This window comes from Rhinoderma darwinii, chromosome 1 (assembly GCF_050947455.1).
Source record: "Rhinoderma darwinii isolate aRhiDar2 chromosome 1, aRhiDar2.hap1, whole genome shotgun sequence".
NCBI classification, from domain to species: domain Eukaryota; kingdom Metazoa; phylum Chordata; class Amphibia; order Anura; family Rhinodermatidae; genus Rhinoderma; species Rhinoderma darwinii.
The window spans coordinates 576,947,490-576,969,080 of record NC_134687.1 but is presented as its reverse complement, the minus strand read 5'-3'; positions in this window follow the sequence as shown (position 1 = coordinate 576,969,080).

Here is a 21,591-nt window from a genome sequence, read left to right as displayed (position 1 = left end):
TAGCCCCATTAGGGGTCTATTATTCCTAATGCAGCCGGGTGCCGGCCGATTTATGAACGGCCGGCACCCGGCCGGGAATCCCTGTCGTGTGAATTCCGCCTTATGCATCCGTGCCGGGCCGGGCAGATCCGGACAGTGACGTCAGCGGCAGCTCCTGAAGGGGAATCCCCATGTGTTCGGGGATTCCGCTTCAGGAGTTTCCCCTGATGTCACTGCCCAGATATGGACAGAGACATCAATGTGAGCAGCGATGCACTCTCATGTTTGCCGGGGGCTTTAAGTGCCCCGGAATACACCCCCCACTGCAGATAGTGCCACATACAACCCCCGCAAAACCCCCTGTAGATAGCGCCGCCTAAGCTCCCTCTAGGAGCGGAATCGCCAGGCCAGCGCTCTAGCCATGGATTGCGCCTCCTAGATGGAGCCCCCGATGTTTCAACATCCCGGCTGTAAATAGTACCTCCCCCCCTGTATATAGCAACCCCCCACTGTAGATACCATGAAACACTGCTTCCCCCTGTAGCGCCACCTAAACTCCCACTATGAGCGGAATCCCTGGTGTCAGTCGCTGTGCTGGGGATTTCACTTCTAGAGAGAGCCCGATAAAGCCACCGTCAGGAGCTCTGTCTAGGAATCTCTGGCCGACATTCTTACCGGGGATTCTGCTACTGTAGAAGCCCCTGCCGTCACTATCCATATATGGACAGTGACGTCAGGGCGCTTTCTAGGAGCGGAATCCCCGGCCGACATTCTGACTGAGGATTCCGCTACTAGAGAAGCCCCTGGCATCACTATCCATATATGGACAGTGATAACAGGGATCTCTATAGGAGCGGAATCCGCTGCCGACATTCTGACCAGGGATTCCGTTACTGGAGAAGCCCCTGGCGTCAATATCCATATATGGAAAGTGATGTCAGGGGCTACTCCTAGATCGGAATCCACGACCACAGCACTGGCAACACTCAGTCAGGGGATTCCACTTTTAAAGTTAGCCCCTGACCTCACTGTCCATATATCGAAAGAGTCATCAGGGGCTCCCTCTAAGATCGGAATTCCCAGGCCAGAGGGATTCTGCACCTACAGGGAGCTACAGTGGGGCTATCTACAGGAAGGGGGTGCCATTTAAGCCGGGGTGCTGCTTTCTACAGTGAGAGTTGCACTATCTAAAGGGGAAGTTGCGCTATCTGCCGGGGGTGGTGCTATCTACAGGGGACGTGGTGCTATCTACAGGGGAGATGGTGCTATCTGCAGGGGTGGCACTATCTACAGGGGGTGTGGTGCTATATACAGGAGGTACGGCACTATCTACATGGGCACTGTGGCATTATATGGGCACTACCTACAGGTGACACCGTGGCGCTATATACATGGGCACTGTGTATGGCACTATGTGGGCACTATCTTCTACTGTGGCCCTATGGGCACTGTGGCACTATTTACAGTGGGCACCATCTATGTGGGCACTGGCACTATGTACAGTGGGCAATGAGGCACTATCTGCAGTGGTATTGCGTCACTATCTACATGGGCACTGTGGTGTTTTCAGGTGGCTGGGCCAAAAAAAAACCTAACAAATAAAATTCATCCATTTTTTCTCCATATCCATATAATATATATATCCATATAATTTAGATAAATATTTTTGTGATTTGTCTGCTCATAATAAAAATTAAAAACATGGAATTAATTTAACTAATCTAGAAAATGAAAGCCCCATAAGTCTTGTAAAAAAAACGAAGTAAAACTAGTTGTGATATTCAAAGCGGTTCCAATAATATTATCGTTTAAAGAAGTGCATATCAGAAATGGAAAATTTGACCTGGACACAGGGGCACAAATGACCCTTGGTCATGAAAGGGTTAAAGGCCTACTGGGCTTAAACAGGTAACCCTTGGACTCCAGGGATGTTTTGCAAAACTCACCCTAGCCTCCGCTGTCATTCACCAATACCTTATTGTGGTAAAAACAAAGGCGTGGCCACAGCTTTATTATTATTAACCATAAATAACAGTATAAACATATTGTATAAAATACTGCCCTGGAACATCTTCTTTTCCAAAAACTTGGCATAAACAAAAACATTCTAATAAATGCCTCCCTGCAAAGAGCATGTAGAGTATATCAACAGTCCAGTCTTCCTCCTCATGCGCCGGCCTCTGATGACCCCCACTAAACAACAACAGCACCTTTTCAATACCGTCTGGGATGAATACAGCAGTATATCATTGCCAATATCGTTAATATGCACCCCATCAGAACGTAACAAATTTACATTGTCATCCTCCAGCATCAAATGGCGTACCGCCACACCCCCAATAGAACGAATAAACCTGGAAATGCGGACATTAAGAAGCCTCAGGGCCCGTTCAATTCCCGCAAGATTCCTAGTATCCCTCCAATGGGTTCTTGGTACAATATCTGACCATACCAGGATCACTTGATCAAAGAACTTTTTTATCCGCTCCAAATCAGACTTTATTAGGCCTTATTTACACGAGCGCAGTTCACGTCCGTGATACGCGCGTGAAAATCACGCACGTCGCACGGGCCTATGTAACTCAATGGGGCCCATCAGACAGTCCGTGATTTTCATGCATCATGTGTCAGCTGCGTAAATCTCACGACATGTCCTATACTTGTGCATTTTTAGCGTATCACGCACCCATTGAAGTCAATGGGTGCGTGAAAATCCTACGCGGCACACGGACGCACTTCCGTGTGCTGCGCGTGATTCGGGCAACAGCAGATCAAGAAATGAAGGGAACAAAAAAAACACCTCCTTCATTTCTTTTTCTCAACTTCAAAACCGCGTGTCATAAGGATGGCATATGCGTGAAAGTCACGCAGCCACGCACCAAACACTTATGTCGCACGGAACTGCAACGCGCAAAAAACGCTGCATTTTGTGCACGTTCAAAACGCACACATTCGTGTGAATTTCGCCTAAAAGTAATGATTTCAGCTAAGTTTACACTGCACAGATCAATGCCACCAGCATGAATGACCATTATAACTACAGCGGTGCGCTCCTTTGCGATCTTGACCAACATCGTTGAAACCCAAAGAAACGCCTCCCGAATGGCAAGCAGCCCTCTCCTTTGCCCACTAGACATAGGAGTCCAGACCTGCGGCCACAGACCTGTAAACAATTAAATAACTCTTACAACAACAATTCCGGCCTAACATAAAAAGAATAACAGGAAGATTTCCACTGACCAAGGCACTTGATAGCCTCCTCATTCATGCCCCTGGCGCCAATCCTGAATGAATGGGTGCCGAACTCTGCATCATCTTAACTAGGGAACACAAAGCCAACCGAAAGACCGACTCAAATTAATATTTCGTTAAAGGCAGACCGGAGAAATGTAACAAAAAAGCAGGACCAACTGCCCGTCTGGACAGATTTTCACGCACTGTTGCCACAGAACAACAACAACCAGACAACTCACCTAAAGTGAACCAACAGCCTTTACTGAGCTGATCAGTTTTTGACTTTCGCACACACTTTTACCGAATTGTTAAGCAAAACAACGTCATTTATTCTCAAACCACCCAACTGCCGAGCACTCGCGCCCCCTATTCACTAATCCAAGGCCATACTTACAAATGGACACAGCCAGGTCAGAAACGCTGATGAAGGAGAGTGAGCAGGTGCTTTAAATAATAATAGCCACTCCCACTTAGGGACTCGCAAGACTGGGGATCCTTGTCGTGGATTGCGAGCTTGCGTCCTTTTGGCCAAAATGATTACTAATACCCCAGGTATTTTTCATTCTTACTCATATTTGCTTCTTTTGGACACAGCCGGGTCTTTGATCCTGGGAGAGCATGGTGTGTTGTTGTTTGGTACAGTAAGCAGGTTAGCCCGCTCTATGAATTATCAAGGTGTCACAAATAGGCTTCTCCCTGGATATACACGCTGCGCCTCATGACCTACACACTATCCCTCCATGTTTCACACACTGGCACCCCATTATCCATTTATTTTTATTTATGCACTTTACTCATTACTGCCCCCTATATTTCACTCCTATTATTATCACTTGCACATACACTATTCATTCATTATTTTTTACTACACATCCCATGCACCACACACCAGTCCCCTCAAGACTAGTGGGAGTGGCTATTATTATTTAAAGCATCTCCTCACTCTCCTTCATCATCGTTTCTGACCTGTCTGTGTCCATTTGTAAGTATGGCCTTTTTTTCTGTGTTTTTGTGGTATATGTCCCCTTGTTTTTATCTATTCACTAATCGAAAAAGCTCAGAAAAATTCCAAAATGAAAGCTGTACGGAACAAAAGAGTATCATATTCATCAATACAAATTCCAATCAAACACTTAACTAAACTCTTCAACAGACCGGTCATCTACTGTCTCTCCTGATATATTCCTTTCTACAACCCTTTAGAGCTTGTCGAACCAGAAAAGCTTTAATAATGTCCTGACGACCGCACATTTTTACACATTTTAACATAAAAGCAACCCCTGCCAAAGCTTTTTGAACTACAGAGGCCGAAACCTATTTATTCCCCAAAGCTAACATGAAATCTATCATGATACTCACCTGCTGGGCATTGCTGCCAGGTAAACCTCTACCCGCAATATCCAACCACTGTGCCCATGGCTCTTCCAGGTAGCAGGTGTCACTGAACTGGAAACCAGATTCACAAATTCCTCTCTACCGGAGCTCGGGCAAGGGTCCCCGCAACCCATCACCCCTAGGTGCAATGTCCTGAAAACAACGGAAACAACGCAGAGCGGAATGTGCTCCTCCACAAGTGGAACACGTGTGTTGAAACTTGCATGTGGCAAAGAAACAACAGTGTCCGTCATTATAAAGCCAGCATGGTTGGTGGGATGTTTTTCCGCCACTCCACCGTTTTCAGATCTTTTCCATCAGCTCTGCGGACAGGTGAGTACCTAACGGAGCTACACCACAAAAAATTGTATCTCTAAACGTCAAACAAGTTACGCACTCAGGCTGGGAAGTGTTCCCCCATTTGAGCCAAACTTTTCCAAAACCGATATTAAAGCATAAACCAAATCCCCAGATTCTGAAATAGTAGACGTAGATTAAACAGGAACACAAACTGACTCACGACTCGCTGGCGTTCCCGTCACCTCCGGGAGAGCCTCAACGGACGCAGTGCCGACTGGAGAAAGAGCGGAGTGTACCCAAACCATCTCAGGACGTTGTTGGTGTGAAGACCCACTTGCAATGCTATGTCTTCTCCCTTTTTTTTTCCATCTTGCGAGAATTTTTTCCATTCCACCCCTCTAGCAGGACTTAATAGGAGCACAAAGATGACAGACCTGGGGGCCTTCATTAGGCCCCCAGGCTGCCAAGACGACCATCGGTAAACCACGATCGTGCTGTAGGGGGGGGGGCTGTGCAATGTCAGAGGGGGCTGTCCCCCACATTCTAATGGCTTAGATAATGCGGTCCCTATTTACTGCAGCATTCTAGGGGTTGAACGAGTGGGATCCCACTCGAGCGGAATTCCGCTCATTGCAGTAAAGTGTCGGTTGTATATACATACAGCCGACATCCTCATCTCCCACCCCAGCCTCAGCCATATATATATATATATATATAGCGGATTTCGGGAAGGTGTTAAATCAACGTGTCTTGTGTTTGTAATCACTTTTCTAATTGATTTTTATTAAAAGAAAATAAAACAACTTTTTGCTATACAGCTTCTATGTATCCGGTATATATAGAAACTAGGGCTGGTCGATTTTGCCCAAAAATGTAATCTAGATTTTTTTCAACCCTATGGGCGATTTTCCATTTGAATCTCGCTTTTCTTATTACACATATAGTGATACAGTACCCACATATAGTAACAGGGCCACCCCCATGGGGAAGCAGAGACAGAACAGGGCACAGCTTGTCAGACGGGGCAGATCAGGCAGTGACGAGGCGACGGGGCAGAGCTTCCTCCTGCAGCACGGCGCCACAAAAAAAAATCGACTTAACGATTCTGTTAAAAAACAGAATAGTCAGATTAATTAATTAATTTGATTAATCGACCAGCCCTAATAGAAACTGTGTCAGTCTCTCTCAGCTGATTCCGTCAGTTCAGCTAAATTGACGGTTCGGCTGAGTACGGGTCTTAGTTGTCTGACACACAGGATCCATCTAATATCAATTACATCTAAGAATAAAAAGTCTGCCATAGTATTTAATTGAATCTGTGTCCTGAGTCGCCCGGATGCCCAGTGCTAGCTACGCCACTGCTGAGGTCACTGCACAAGGACGTGGAAGAGGGGAGCTGTGTCCATCACCTACTGTCAATGGTGGATTCAGTATTATCTATATATAGGTGTTACCTGTCATTCTAATCCTGCCTGTTATGATGATGAGATGTCTGCTGAGTAGTGATCTCTACAGGACAGGAAGTGTCAGCCTATTGTGAGGCCCAGTGGCCCGGGTGAAAACTGCAAGATTTTGGAATTTTTTTTAACAATAAAAAAAAGAAACATAACCAAAACAAATGTGTAGCATAAAAACTTTATTAAAACAATAGCAATTTTTTTTATTCCTTTATTGTCATACTAGTTGCGCAAGTCTTTATTTCCACAAAGTTCCCAGCAATGCGTATGTATTTTACTTGGAATAAATTTGACATATACCCACTTTTTATGATTTCCCTGAACAAGTGTAAATAATTGCGTCCTATAATATTTTGTACTTTATGGAAGGCACAGCATTAATCATATAGAGTACAGTAACGTATGAACATACTAGGGAGATAATGCAACCTACATGTAAGCAAATCATACCTAATGCTGTTTTATGTCAGCTGTGAATGATCTTTTCCGGGAGCTGAGCGAATTTACCTAATTGTGAAGTAAGTCATACAACTTCAGTCACATGACGAGAACGGGAATTATTCAGTACAACTGTTTTCTCTCCTCTCATGCGTCAGTATTGCTCCTATAATTATTAACATGCTGCTGTTCTGCTATATACATTCATTGCTGTCATAGCCACGTTATAGAAATGTAAAATGTACAGAATGGAGAAGCAGTGTTAAAAAATACTTCTGTCTCTTATAGAGTAATAATGCTAAACTCCACTCAACTCTATATTGTGGTCATTTACTAAAGTTAATTAGGGAATTGCATTTACAGCAATTCTTCACTGTATATCTATTACCAGAATTTCTTCATTTATATTCACAGGATATGTCATATATGGAGAACAAGGAGTCCCATGACCTCTGGGTCAAAGTGGGATAGGTGATCAGAATATGATTGGTGCAGGGTCCGGGTGTCGAACCCCCACCGATCAGTTGTTCCAGCTGGCTGCGGACGCCGGAAGTTATGCAGTGGTCGGCGCCAGAAGCAGTTGGCTCCGGTCATAGCATAGCAGCCATGCTGACTGTATTCAAGTGAATAGGAGCAGAACGGCAGTAACTCAGCACGGCAGCTGTACAGTGACTGGAGCCATCTGCTTCCGGCTCTGCATAACTTCCATTTCTCAGAGGCAGCTGGAACAGCTGATCGGTATGGGGTCCAGGTGTCGGACACCAACAGATTATATACTGATGACCTATTCTGTGGATAGCTCATCAGCATGCAAAACAGCCCCCATCCTGGAAAACCCCTTTAAGTGTATGAAAGTTACATAAAGAGACAGGCAAGTTGAGATGGTAGAACTCTTTAAAATTGCAGCCTGTAGTCTGCCTAAGGTACATCAATAATTTTTTCTGTGAGAATAAGGGGAGGAATCTACTAAACTGAGATGGAAACCGGAACCAAATGTAGAATATGGTTGGTCAGACTCACAGTAGCCACAGATTGTACGTTTTGTATTGAACATAATGGTCATTGATTTTCTGTATACAATTAAGTGTTTAGGAAATTATTCACAATATTATATTATTTTCACAAAATGATATAGGGCTTTTGTTGTTTGAAACAAAAATCTTTATATCTATGGCCAGCTGAAGGGGAAATCCATCTTAAGACATCTTCTTTCCTGTAGTCCTTAATGCACTATGTACAAAATAAATAATATACATAGCAAGAGAATTGCTATAAGTTCAGCTTTAAACATGGTGCCAGGAGAACAACACTACTGTTGTTAGAACCCATTTTGGCGGCAAGTACAAATTTTCATTAATTTGAGTGATGTCTGCGAGACGTTTTTTCAAGTTGCGCAGATTATAACAAATGTCTGTATTACTACTGACATTCTTGTAGTAAAACAGGCTCAGCTACCAGGTCCGATCTGCCATTAATGGAAGACAAAATTATTTTGTTGGACATCGATAAATGTCACACATCTGCGACTAAGGGCTTGTGCAGAAGACCATACAGTACCTTGGAACCATGTCACATGCATGTCAATAGTGCCATGCATACCACTGTGTAAATAATATGTATATAGTATATGGAGAGTCCGCATTAAAAAATATTGTGCCATTTTCCATTGAATGCCTTCTATCAATCCATTATACAGCACCTACATCACATTATACAGCCCGTAATACAGTTATGTTGTGTTAATCGTATTATGACATGCACATGGTTGTGTGCATGGGGCCTAACAAACCACAAATGTTTAATAAATCAAATACCTTATTTTTCCTTGAGGATGTTTGGAAAGATGATGGAGATGCAGAGGTTCTTGTCTATAGATTAAAATATTTCAAGATTGATCCAGCCCCTTAGTCAGGTGTTTCATGTTTGACAAAGGGACTGAACCAGTCCTGAAACATGTTGCGGTCACTTCATAATATTATGCATCTGCGCCATCTTTCTAAGCATCTTCTGGCAGTTGTTTTTCCTACTACAACTATCCATACTGGCACCCCGTCGGATATACCATTGATATATACACATTGATAAATCCACCATTATGTATTTGTATATACTATCATTAAATATTAATATCTTTATTAACCAGCTCAAAAATTTATTTAGTCTTTAATGGTCTAGTTAATTGTATGCATTGTATTAGAATGTATTTTATTTGTCCTCTAACCTTGAATCTTAAAGCAAGTGTTTAATAGCACTTTATAACATTGTGTATTTATGGTGTGTTATATGTGGAGCAACAATGTCACCAGTGAGTGGTAATAAGTCACTTGTTGGAATAAGAAGACCCTTAATAAAAACACCTCTGGCTGAAAATAGCACAGCCCAGGATCCCAGTAGCGTCGAACAAGCCTTGCCTTGTTATTTTATAACAGATATTATAACAAGTGTGGCTTCCCTATGCACTCTTATCACTTATACAGATTTATACATGTTCTCTGTGTTAATAGCAATGGTTAAAATATAATAATTCAATGTTTGATAAATAAGTCAGAAAATGATTGCTATTCTACATTTTGCTATACAGGATAAAGGTAATGATTTATATCATACATTAAAAGGTATTCTCTGATTTAGACAACCCTTTTCAAATGTGCAATCATGGCATTTTTGGGGTAATGGAGGCCCTCATCCTAACATACCTCCCAACTGTTTTTGGTTTTTTTACGGGCTTGTCCTGCAAACTGGTCACAAAATGGGTGGTACTTGTGTGCATTTGAATATTTATTGATATTCTGTTGGCGTATCCAGACTAATTTTGGGCAGGGTTTAAAGTGTCCTCCAAATGAGGATGTAAACGTTGGGTGTTATGTGCTTAAGCTCATTGGATCCATCTCTAAAAGGCAGTACTTACCCTCCTAAGCACTGTTCTCTGCTATGGAGAAGTGGTCGCATCCACTGAAATCAAAATAACTTTTCTATAAGGTCCCTTGTAATGAACGATTTCCCCAGCCATTGTTATTGGGGTTTCACTCGTATTATATAAATTAAAAACTAGGTTATATGTACCTTAAAATAATGCCTAAAAAACAAAACTAAAACTTGTCCCGCAAAATAAATCTCCCAAAGCTGCATTGATATAAAAAAAACAGTTATAACTGTCGGAATGCAGAGGGACAAAAACTATCCTTCTTGGTCTGATCCTAAAGGAGTTAATGAAGTCCCATTGTCTGGCAATTTAGAGAGTTGAATCTGCTTAGTAAAACTGAGCAATATGAGTGGATATGCTACGGGTATCTATGGTTGGTGAGACATCTGGGAACCTATCCATTCCATTTCTATGAGACAAGAGAAGGATAGTTTGATGGCTATGAACATGAACAGATGAATATGAACAGATTTTTCATATTGGATATTTGTACTATATTAAACACTGAGTTGAAAAATCAGGCCATCTGAGTAATATGTCTGTGGTTTGTTGAAAGGTTTGTGTGAATTACATTGTAGCTCCACATAGTGTCCACGTAGAGAAAAATATTCTTGGTTTGGCCATATATTGGAGTTTCTCATTGTAACTTTCCATTAGACAGTCTTTTAGACACTGTAACAAGTGCTACAAATCCGTTCATGTCACTTGCATGGCTGCCAGGTAAAAGAAGATGTTGGAAGGGAGATCCAGCACTGGATTGTGAGCTATATGGAGTGTATGTGCTTCCTATTTAATATTGTCTTATTGAAGGAGATCAAGGAGGAACAGTTGGAGACTGTGGCCCACGTACCTCAACAGTGGCGTCATTTCAGCCAATGTCTAAGTTAAAGTATACCTATCACCTAACAAGGGGGACATGTTTTAGTTGAAAATTCATTAGCCCCTTAAAAAATTGTTTAAATGTTATTAATAAAAAATATTATGTAAATGACCCGACTCTTAGGGTAGGGGTATTTGGCATCCCCTGCATCCTCTTGGCATCCTAAATTAAAATGCGAGATCTTGCTGATTATCGTGAGATCTTGTTTTCTGTCTCAAATGGCGCTAATTACTCGGTAGGCATTAATACAGCAGTTACCGTTCACACTCTTTGAGACCGAACGTGGGATTTTGCGATAACCAGCACAATCTCACAATCTGAGCTTGGATGCTGCTATGGGGGATACAGGGAGGTCACAGGGTATACTGGGATACACCTACCCAGAAGTTCGACACCCAACTCCTGCGGGGATTCGTGTAATTTACATAGTCAAAGTATGCTTATATCGGAGGTATATTTAATTTTGTTTTAATAACATATATTTAGAATATTATTATTATTCTTTAAAGGGGCTATTGGATTTTCAAATAAAACAGGTCCCCGTTTTCAGGTAATAGGTACATTTTAAAGCTTGGCTAAATTATTGACATATGTTCTGACAGGTTTATGACTGCATTTGCCCTATTTGATATATAAAAAAAAATATTTTCCCGTTTGCAAATAAAAAGTTGCCTTTAATAAATATGTCTAAATCCTGGTCAAACAGAAAGCCATGCTTACTTTTCACTCTACTTTTACAAGCCAAAAAAAGGTGCAAATACATTGATAAATGTAAGCCTTTGTGTTCCCCTGCTTTTCTTGAACAGAAACTAGCCAAAACTTCCTACAAACTTGTGCTGGCCACACACATTCCAGTTTTTTTGCCTTATCAGATCACTGGGCTAATATTTGAGCAGTGTAGAGACCAGATTCTTGAGCGCTCATTATCTCCACAAGAAAATTACCAACATAAACAGTCAATGAGCAATTTTAAAGGACCCTTATTTCTCACAGATAAGGGAAGATCAACACCCCAGCCCAGCAGGGCTTCTACGTGTTACTAGCAGTTGGTGTTAGTTAGACGTCTGGCAGTCTATGGTCCACAACCAAGGAAAGATAATAGGATAAGGCCCCATCGTAAATCATTTATCAGGTAAAAAATATTATAGTTACATTACTATGTAGATTGATGGAGAAGCCTGACATTTGAGTTTATAATATGGTTCAGTGACTCAGACTATCTTTGTCACTTTTCTAGAGATAAAGTAGTTCACCACTTGCAGCTCTGGTAAGTGCTAGGAATGTACTGTATACCCCGTCAGCTAACACTCACTATTGTAGACATATAGGAAGAAAACTGATTGCTGATGATATGTAATAAGGGAATAAGGAATATTGTGCAAATATTAGTATTTTCCTAAATCATTGATGTTCTGCTATTAAAGGGTTGTCCGGGCACAGACAACTGATGACCTATCCACAGGATAGGTCATCAGTATATAATCGGTGGGGGTGCAACACCCCGATCCCGTCCCCGGGCAACGGATGTCTATGTCGGAAGCAGATGGCTCTGGTCACAGAAGAATAGCGGCCGAGTTGCAGTACTGCAGCTCTGCTCCTATTCAAGTGAATAGGAGCAGGGTTGCAGTTCTGCAGCACAGCCGCTATGCATTGTATGGAGCATACCTCTTTAAAGAGGCTCTGTCACCAAATTTTGCAACCCCTATCTCCTATTGCAGCAGATCGGCGCTGCAATGTAGATAAGAGTAACGTTTGTTTTTTTTTAAAAACGAGCATTTTTGGCCTTGTTATGACCATTTTTATATTTATGCAAATGAGGCTTTCTAAAGTACAACTGGGCATGTTTAAAGTTAAAGTACAACTGGGCGTGTATTATGTGTGTACATCTAGGTGTTTTTACTTATTTTACTAGCTGGGCGTTATGAATAGAAGTGTATGATGCTGACGAATCAGCATCATCCACTTCTCTTCGTTAACACCCAGCTTCTGGCAGTGCACAGACACAGCGTGTTCTCGAGAGATCACGCTGTGACGTCACTCACAGGTCCTGCATCGTGTCGGACGAGCGAGGACACATCGGCACCAGAGGCTACAGTTGATTCTGCAGCAGCATCGGCATTTGCAGGTAAGTCGATGTAGCTACTTACCTGCAAACGCAGTTGTACTTTAGAAAGCCTAATTTACATAAATATAAAAATGGTCATAACTTGGCCAAAAATGCTCGTTTAAAAAAACAAAAAAACGTTACTCTTAGGGGGGATTCACACGAGCGTGATTTGGCAGTGTGTAGGCCGCGTGGTTTTCGCGCGGCACGCAATGCCCTATAGAAGTCTATGGGGCAGTACACACAGTCCGTGTATTTTGCGCAGCGTTTGTTCGCTGCGCAAAATACGCGACAGGTTCAATAACTCTGCGTATTTCACGCATCACGCACCCATTGAAGTCAATGGGTGCGTGAAAACCAGGCAGGTCGCACGGAAGCACTTCCGTGCGAACAGACTGAAACAGCGCACGAGCTGTCAAAAGGATGAATGGAAACAGAAAAGCACCACGTGCTTTTCTGTTTCCAAGCATCCAAACGGAGTGTCTTTGCGAGGAGCGAACCCCGACAACCGAAGCTAACTTCACCGGGTTCGGCCAAACTCGTTTTGGCCGAACCCGGCAAAAAAATTTCCGGTCCGCGACGTCGGAAGACATTCACTGTGCATGGTGCTGAAAGAGTTAAACTCTTTCAGCACCATGGACAGTGACTTGCGATCCCAAAATACATGAACCTGTAAAAAAAAACGAAGTTCTAACTTACCGATTACTCCTGTCTCCATCCTGCAGTCCGACCTCCCGGGATGACACTTCAGTTCAAGTGACAGCTCCAGCCAATCACAGGCCAAGCACAGGCTGCAGCCAATCACAGGCTGCAGCGGTCACTTGGACTGCCGCGTCATCCAGGGAGGTGGGGCCCGATGTCAAGAGAGGTGCGTCACCAAGGACGCGTCACCAAGGACGCGTCACCAAGGCAACGGCCGGGAAGTTCTCGGTAAGTAGGAACTTTATCTTTTTTTTTTACAGGTTTTTCGCTGTTGTGTTCGGCATTCACTGTCGAGGGTGCTGAAAGATTTAGCTCTTTCAGCACCTTGGACAGTGACGGGCGTCGACAAGCCTCATCTCTATGATGCCGGCTGCGCGAAAATCACGCAGCCGCGCATCAGACACGCATGACACACGCAGCTGTCAAATGGTTTTTGCGCTCGCAAAACGCCGCGTTGTTTGCGCGCGCAAAAACGCAACGCTCGTGTGAATCTGCCCTTATCTACATTGCAGCGCCGATCTGCTGCAATAGGAGATAGGGGTTGCAAAATCTGGTGACAGAGCCTCTTTAAGTTGAGTTATTGAATTATCAGCTACATGGTTGTAATAAAATAATAGTGGGGCAGATTTATCAATTTATTTATGCCATTTTTTCATTGAGTAATATGATGTTCAGAATGAGCGCAACTAATTTTAAAGCACTTCCAACACTTTTCTAAGTACAGCGTATGAAAACAATGTAAAGTCAGACCAGGTAGTGTTTAAAGAAGCCGGCAGATTTATCAATGGGATAAATCTTCAAAAAATATGTTTTGGTCATAGAGAGTGAAAATTTGTCATACAAAGTGAATTAAAAAATTCATTCATGGACTCCCTTATTTTTGAAAATATGAATATTATATTTTAAATCTTCTGCTCAGCAGATATAGCTTATAGAGGAGAGGGGAGAAAGTGTTTGTTTGTGGAATTAAAGTTGGTATTCCAGTTGGGAGGAATAACAGTCCATTTCAATGATGAGAGGTAGTCACTATATAATCTAGATATGAAAAAGTATATACTAATAGTTGTATGTTAGTTTGGGTGCAATTGGAGGCATTCCTCCCTGAAGAATTCAGACACCATTTACTGTGAATTATCTAAGATAATGGATACTCTCAATATTGAAAAATGGAGGTATTCCTCCCAGTGTCACTTAACCATCAGTTGTAACAACCTCTTTGAGGCATTCTTCTTAACCTTCCACTTCTCACTCAGGCTAAAATTATCAATTTCAGCAGACTATCCACAGTGTCTAAAGTGCTAGAGGCATTCCTCTTGAATTTATGAACATTGGAGACGTCTCTTACGATATGTTACACATTCAGTATTAGAGGCATTTCTCTCAAAATCAACAAACACATGGAAGTATACCTCCAATGGTATATTACACACTCAGTGTTAGAGGCATTCCTCTCAGAATCAGCAAACACATGGAGGCATTCCTCCTGCAGTATATCACACATTCAGTATTTGAGATATTCATCTCCAGATCAACAAACACATGGAGGCATCCTTCTTGCGATATATCACACAGTTAGTATAAGAGATATTCCTCTCTGAATAAGCAAACAGATGGAGGCATTCCTCCCAAAGAGCTACTCATTCAGATTCTCCCTCTATTGTCGCTAAACCATGGTGTTGGTATCGTATTGGTATTATAAGGGTTAGTCCTAACAAGGATTGGATATTAAAATAACAAACAAAAACAAAATAACAAAACAATTTTAATATACAATCCTTGTTAAATGTGAATGTGTAGCTAAGTCTAAAATTTTCTGCTGATGAAATTAATATATCTGTATTGGAGTGATTTGTTATTCTGACTTGATAAACAATATAATCCTGGCTGCATGCATCAACCACTAGGGAGAGCTAACTGAAGATGGATTTACACAGTTGGATTGGATTCAATTTGAGTTGTATAAATCTGTATGCACTGAGTTGCCCCTGGTGGCAGATAGACTTTATGACAGTGTTGGCAACTAGGAAAAGCAGTTCAGTGCCAGGCCTCCTCCCACTTCTTTGCTTGCGCTGCGTATATGGTAGGTACACCACAGGCCCCAAAGGTGTTGTAATTTCAACCTACTCTGGCTTTTTAGATTATCCGTTGGCACATGACTTCCCCCCTGGTCTCCTTTGTCCCCAACCGCTCCTTTTTTTTCTGCGTGACGACAATTTATTCTTAGAAACAAAGCGGCCAATCCCCTCTTCATACAGTCAGTCAGTGACTTGTATGACAGTAAATATGCACGCTCAGCCACCATATTTCTGGCAAATGGGGTATCAGAATTCTGAACAAGAAGAATAAAGCTACAACCCTAAGTAATATATATTAGTAAAAGCAATATAATTACTTTCTCTAGAACATTTTGAAATTTCTTTAAAGGTACACTTAATAAAATGGTAAACGCCCATATCTTGTCTTGATAGCACTGTAGGCCACCGGAAAGCTATCTGGCCCTGCTGGGCCATCTAATATGGATCGATTGCCCAACCGGACGGCTGCTAATTAAATATACAATTCAGATTGACCTCCATTTAAAAATGGAATAGACCTCCGTGTGCTGGGTCTTTCTAGGATGGGTTATAGGTATAGTAAATATCTGGTAACTCAATTTATTTAAATCCTTATTTGGGAAATCTCATATATATATATTTTTATATATATATATATATATATATATATATATATATATATATATATATATATATATATATATATATATAATAATCCTTTCTGCAGACATAGATTTCTGCATATATTGCCTGTTGTATTTATTCATAAGTAAAGAATGAATGCCGCCTGCCTATCTACATATGCACACTGAACTAAAATAAGAATAGGGACTTTATAAATATCTTCCCCTGATGAAAAAGATGTGATGAATACTAATACATGACGGTTCCATTTCACAAGAGCATTTAGTACAAAATTACAAGCAATGAGTCTCTGCCATATGAGATATTGTGAAGTCCTTTTCTTATTATATGGAAATTCACCCAATTTGTCTTGAAAGAGAACAATCTGTGTGATACTCCAAGTTACCTCATAAATCCTTCACAAAACACGGCCAAGTAAATTACACGCAGAATAAGACGTTTTGTAACTAACAGAAGTTATTATTTAATAGACATTTTCTATGCATCTTCTTTCTATTGTCTTCTACTATGTAACTTTTTCACCTTACTGAAAATTCTTACAAATATTCCAGATATTTTTTTTTATGCAATTTCCATGAATGCAGAATAAGAGAATCTTAGTGTGCCTACCTAATTGTTTTAAAGGGAACCTGGCACTTTGAACATGGTTTCTGATCTGTGCAGCATGTTTTAGAGCAGGGAGAGATGAGTAAACTGATATATTGTGTTCTGGGAAAAGATTCATTTTTTTTTTTTTAGCATTTAAATCTCTGGGGACTGCGGGGTTAGGAGTCGAGTGGGTGGATGGGACTTTATCCCAACAGTCTAATTTATGTGGACTGACCATCCATGGATCGGTTAAATATCTGGGAATGGCTATTGCTCGTGCACCAAAAGATTATATTCGGCTGCATATTGTACCATTAATCGAAAAACTGAGAGATAAGGCCAGCTCCTGGAAGCATCTCCCTCTTTCGCTTGGAGCAACACTGATTTAGATGGTTTGTTTGCCCCTGATCTTATTTGTTCTTCAGACCTCCCCAATATTGATTCCGGAGGAAATATTTGCTACGCTGGATTCTATTAGCAGAGATATTTTATGGCAGGGCCGGCCTTAGGTTGAATGGCGACCTCTGCAGGAATCTCAATTGCTGCACTCCATAAACCAAAAATGAACCACATATATAGACACGCTGGAACATATATATTGTACATACAAACACACACACACACACACACACAATGGAATATTTACAAATACATAAAGGTAAATATATATATAGACACACAGGCACATATACACATACAGCCCCATATATACACAGTACAGATAATGTAGTGGTGTTACCAGCAGTCCCATGTAACAACATAGATAACACAGTGATAACTCTGTGAGTACAGATAATGTAGTAGATGTTAACTGCAGTCCTATGTAACACCACAGATAACACAGTAATAACCCTCTGAGTACAGATAATGTAGTAGATGTAACCTGCAGTCCCATGTAACACCACAGATAACGCACAGTGATAACTCTCTGAGTACAGTTAATGAAGTAGTGTTACCTGCAGTCCTATGTAACACCACAGATAACACAGTGATAACTCTCTTAGTACAGATAATGTAGTGGTGTTAACTGCAGTCTTATGTAACAACATAGCACATGCCATATTTTTTAAATGCACATCCGCCATACATACATGGCTGGCATTAAGAGGTTAAAGGGGTTGTCCAGGATTAAACTTTTTATGTGGCAGTAGGAGAGGAGGGCTTTAAATAAAAAAGCAGCCCATACTTACTTCTCTCCTCCCAGACGTTCCTGCGCTGGGGGCTCCCGTCACCTCTGTTCTATGTTTGTATACAGAGTGGCTGCAGTGGTGACATCACGCCGACAGTACATCACCGCTGCAGCCTATTTCTGGCCTCAGCTGAACAATGCTGAGGCCATCAATAGGCTGCAGCTGTGATGTAATATCAAAATGATGTCACCGCTGTAAACAAACAGAGATCAGAGGTGACGGAAGCCCCCAGCGCAGGAACGTCTGGGAGGAGAGAGGTAACTAAAAGTTATTTGTTTATTTTATCTTTTCCTCTTGCTTCTTCAACATTTTTTATTTTATTTTGGACAACCCCTTTAACGTAATGTGAACAGAGTTTAAAAAGGCAACAAATGATAAATGTGCACTATAGAGCACTGAATTCTGTGCCTGTGCCCATTTGCCATTTATTAACACTGTACTGTTGTTCAGTGCCACCATGGTGCCCAATAGCCACTGATTGCCCTTTAGTGTCCTTCTATTTGGTGCCCCTTTGATGCCCATTTGCCATTTACTGTCCCTTTAGCACCCTTTGTCACAGAAGAACAATGAAGGGGCAATAAATGGCAAAGGGGAAACAAGGGGGCACTGAACAGTAGGATACTAAAGGGGCAATAAGTGGCAAATGGGCACCAAGGTAGCACTGAATCCTCTGCCCATTTGCCATTATTGCCCTATTTAGACCCCCATCAGTGCCCCCATTCAACCAAAGTCCACAGTCAGTGACTGACCTGCTGGGCTTTTCGCAAACACTGCCCACTGGTGCTGCTGGAGCCGCCCTAGAGAAATAAGTTTCAGTATCCCCACCAGCCCAGGAAACACATAGGAAGATAGTCTGCGTGATGTCTCCTCCCTGTCTTGCGTCCTGAATGATGTCATAACACCTGACTTGTCATTCAGGATGCAGGACAGGAAGAGTGAATATTAGCCGCGGAGCGGGGCAGCCATTATTGAGGTCGGTGCAGATAGTGAGTTGCACCTGACCCGCTGGTGCCCCCAGCTGTGGTCGTGGCGCAGGGCAGGCACACCCGCTTGCGACCCCCTAACAGTGTGGCGGCGGGCGCCCTGTGCAACAGCACCGGTCGCACGTAGGGAGGGCCGGCCAAGTTTTATGGTGTGGATAAAAACCTAGGATAAGTTTGGAGTAATTGAGAGCTCATCTGAAGTCAGAGGGACTTTCGATCCCAGACTAAAGAAAATATTTTGTAGCAGCTCAGCTGCAGCAACTGATTATGACAGATATTTCTATTCTTACACACTCATATTTGAACTTTAGACCTAAATTTAATTGTGCATATTCTATTTTTTTTTTTCAGTTTAAGAAGCTAATCTTTTAGTAAAGTCTAAAGAGGTAAATCTGCCGAAGGCCTCATGCACGCGCCTGCAGAATTTGTCCGTAATTGCGGACCATAATTACGGTCCCGTTCATTTCTATTTATGGGAAGGTGTTCGGGCCGTAGAAAGCCTCTGCAAAAGATAGGACTTGTCCTATCTTTTGCTTTTTACGGACCGTGCTCCCGAACTTTGTATGGGAGCACAGGCCGAAAATGCGGGTGGCTGTCTGCGGCCCATCACTGCCGCGTGCATGGGGCCTTAGGCTAATATATTGCAGATCTTGTGGGATAAAATGGCGTTTCGTTCCGACGAAGCGTTTTTTTACCCGGACGTTTGAAAAAACAGCGCATAAGAAACTCCCCTTAAAAAGAAGTGCATGTAACTTCTTCAGCCGTTTTTGGAGCTGTTTTTAATTGTGTCAAAAACAGCTCCAAAAACGGGCGCAAAAAAGGCATCAAAAAACGCTTGATGAAAATCGGAGGCTGTTTTCCCATTTTACTTAGGCCTCATGCACACTTCAGTTTTTTCCTTCAGGGTGCTATCCGTTTTTGTCACGGATAGCACCCTGAACCCATTTATTTCAATGGGGCCATGCACACTACAGTTTTTTTGACAGTCCGTTGCTCCGTTCCGATCCAAAGTAGAGCATGTCCTACTTTGGTCCGGGATTCCGTGACCGTGAGGCCCATGAAAGTCAATGGGGCCGTCAAAAAAACTGAAGGCACACGGAAGGCATCCGTGTGCCGTCCGTGTGTGACGGAGCCATTGCCTAGCAACCGCTGGGCGGGCAGAAAAACATTAGAAAAATATTACACTAATCGGCAGCCATTTATCTCTATCAATAACTGATAGAGAAAAGAGGCTGCTGATTAAAAATAAAATAAAAAGCATTTCATACGTACCCGGTCGTTGTCTTGGTGACGAGTCCCTCTTCTTCCTCCAGTCCGACCTTCTTTTGTGACGCGGCAGCCTGTGATTGGCTGCAGAGGCCGGCCTTCTGCCGTCATCCTGACGTGCGTGACCGCCACTACAGCCTGTGATTGGCTGCAGCGGCAACATGGATTGAACGTCATCGCTGGAGGCCGGACAGGAGGAATGTAAGTATGAACTTATTATTATTTTTTTTTATTACATTAAAATTTTATTTTCCGCGCGCTGAGCATGGTACTGTCAAGGGGGCTGAAAGAGTTACCGCCGATCAGTGCAGCCCATTAACTCTTTCAGCACACTGGATAGTACCAGGCTCGGCAAACGGAAACACGGAGTGCACACGGGAGTGCACATGGAAATCACGCGGCCGCTAAAACGGGTTCACGGACCCGTCAAAAGCGGCTGTGAAAACGGTGATGTAAGTGTGCACGAGGCCTTAAGCGTGTGAACATACCCTTATGCCTCATTCACACTACAGGGTCCGAATGTCGGTCGATAAAATCGGCCGTTTTGAACCGTTTTTCCCGGCCGGTTTGCATCCGTCTTGCATCCGTTCCGGGCCGTGTTGCCGTTTTTAACGGCTGATTTTGACCCGTTTTGCATCCGTTTTTTTCCCTGTCCGTTTTAAAATCGGATTAATTTCATTTAAATTTGTTGCCACACACAGCCCTCTGTAGATAATGCCACACAGCACCCTATAGGTAATGCCACCCAGCCCCCTGTTGGTAATGCCACCCAGCCCCCTGTTGGTAATGCCACCCAGCCCCCTGCAGGTAATGCCACCCAGCCCCCTGCAGGTAATGTCACCATCCTCCTGCAGGTAGTGCCATCCATCCCCCTGCAGGTAATGCCACCCAGCCCCCTGTAGGTAATGCCACCCATTCTCCTGCAGGTAGTGCCACCCAGCCTCCTGCAGGTAATGCCACCCAGCCCCCTGTTGGTAATTCCACCCAGCCCCCTGCAGGCAATGCCACTCTGCCCCCTGCAGGCAATGCCACCCTGCCCCCTGTAGGTAATGTCACCCAGTCCCCTGTAGGTAATGCCACCCAGCCCCCTGCAGGTAATGCCACCCTGCCCCCTGCAGGTAATGCCACCCAGCCCCCTGTTGGTAATTCCACCCAGCCCCCTGCAGGCAATGACACCCTGCCCCCTGTAGGTAATGCCACCCTGCCCCCTGTAGGTAATGTCACCCAGTCCCCTGTAAGTAATGCCACACAGCCCCCTGCAGGTAATGCCACCCTGCCCCCTATAGGTAATTCCACCCAGCCCCCTGCAGGTAATGCCACCCTGCCCCCTGCAGGTAATGCCACCCTGCCCCCTGTAGGTAATGCCACCCAGCCCCCTGTAGGTAATGCCACCCAGCCCCCTGTAGGTAATGTCACCCAGCTCCCTGTATGAAATGCCACCAAGTCCCCTGTAGGTGATGCCACCCTGCCCCCT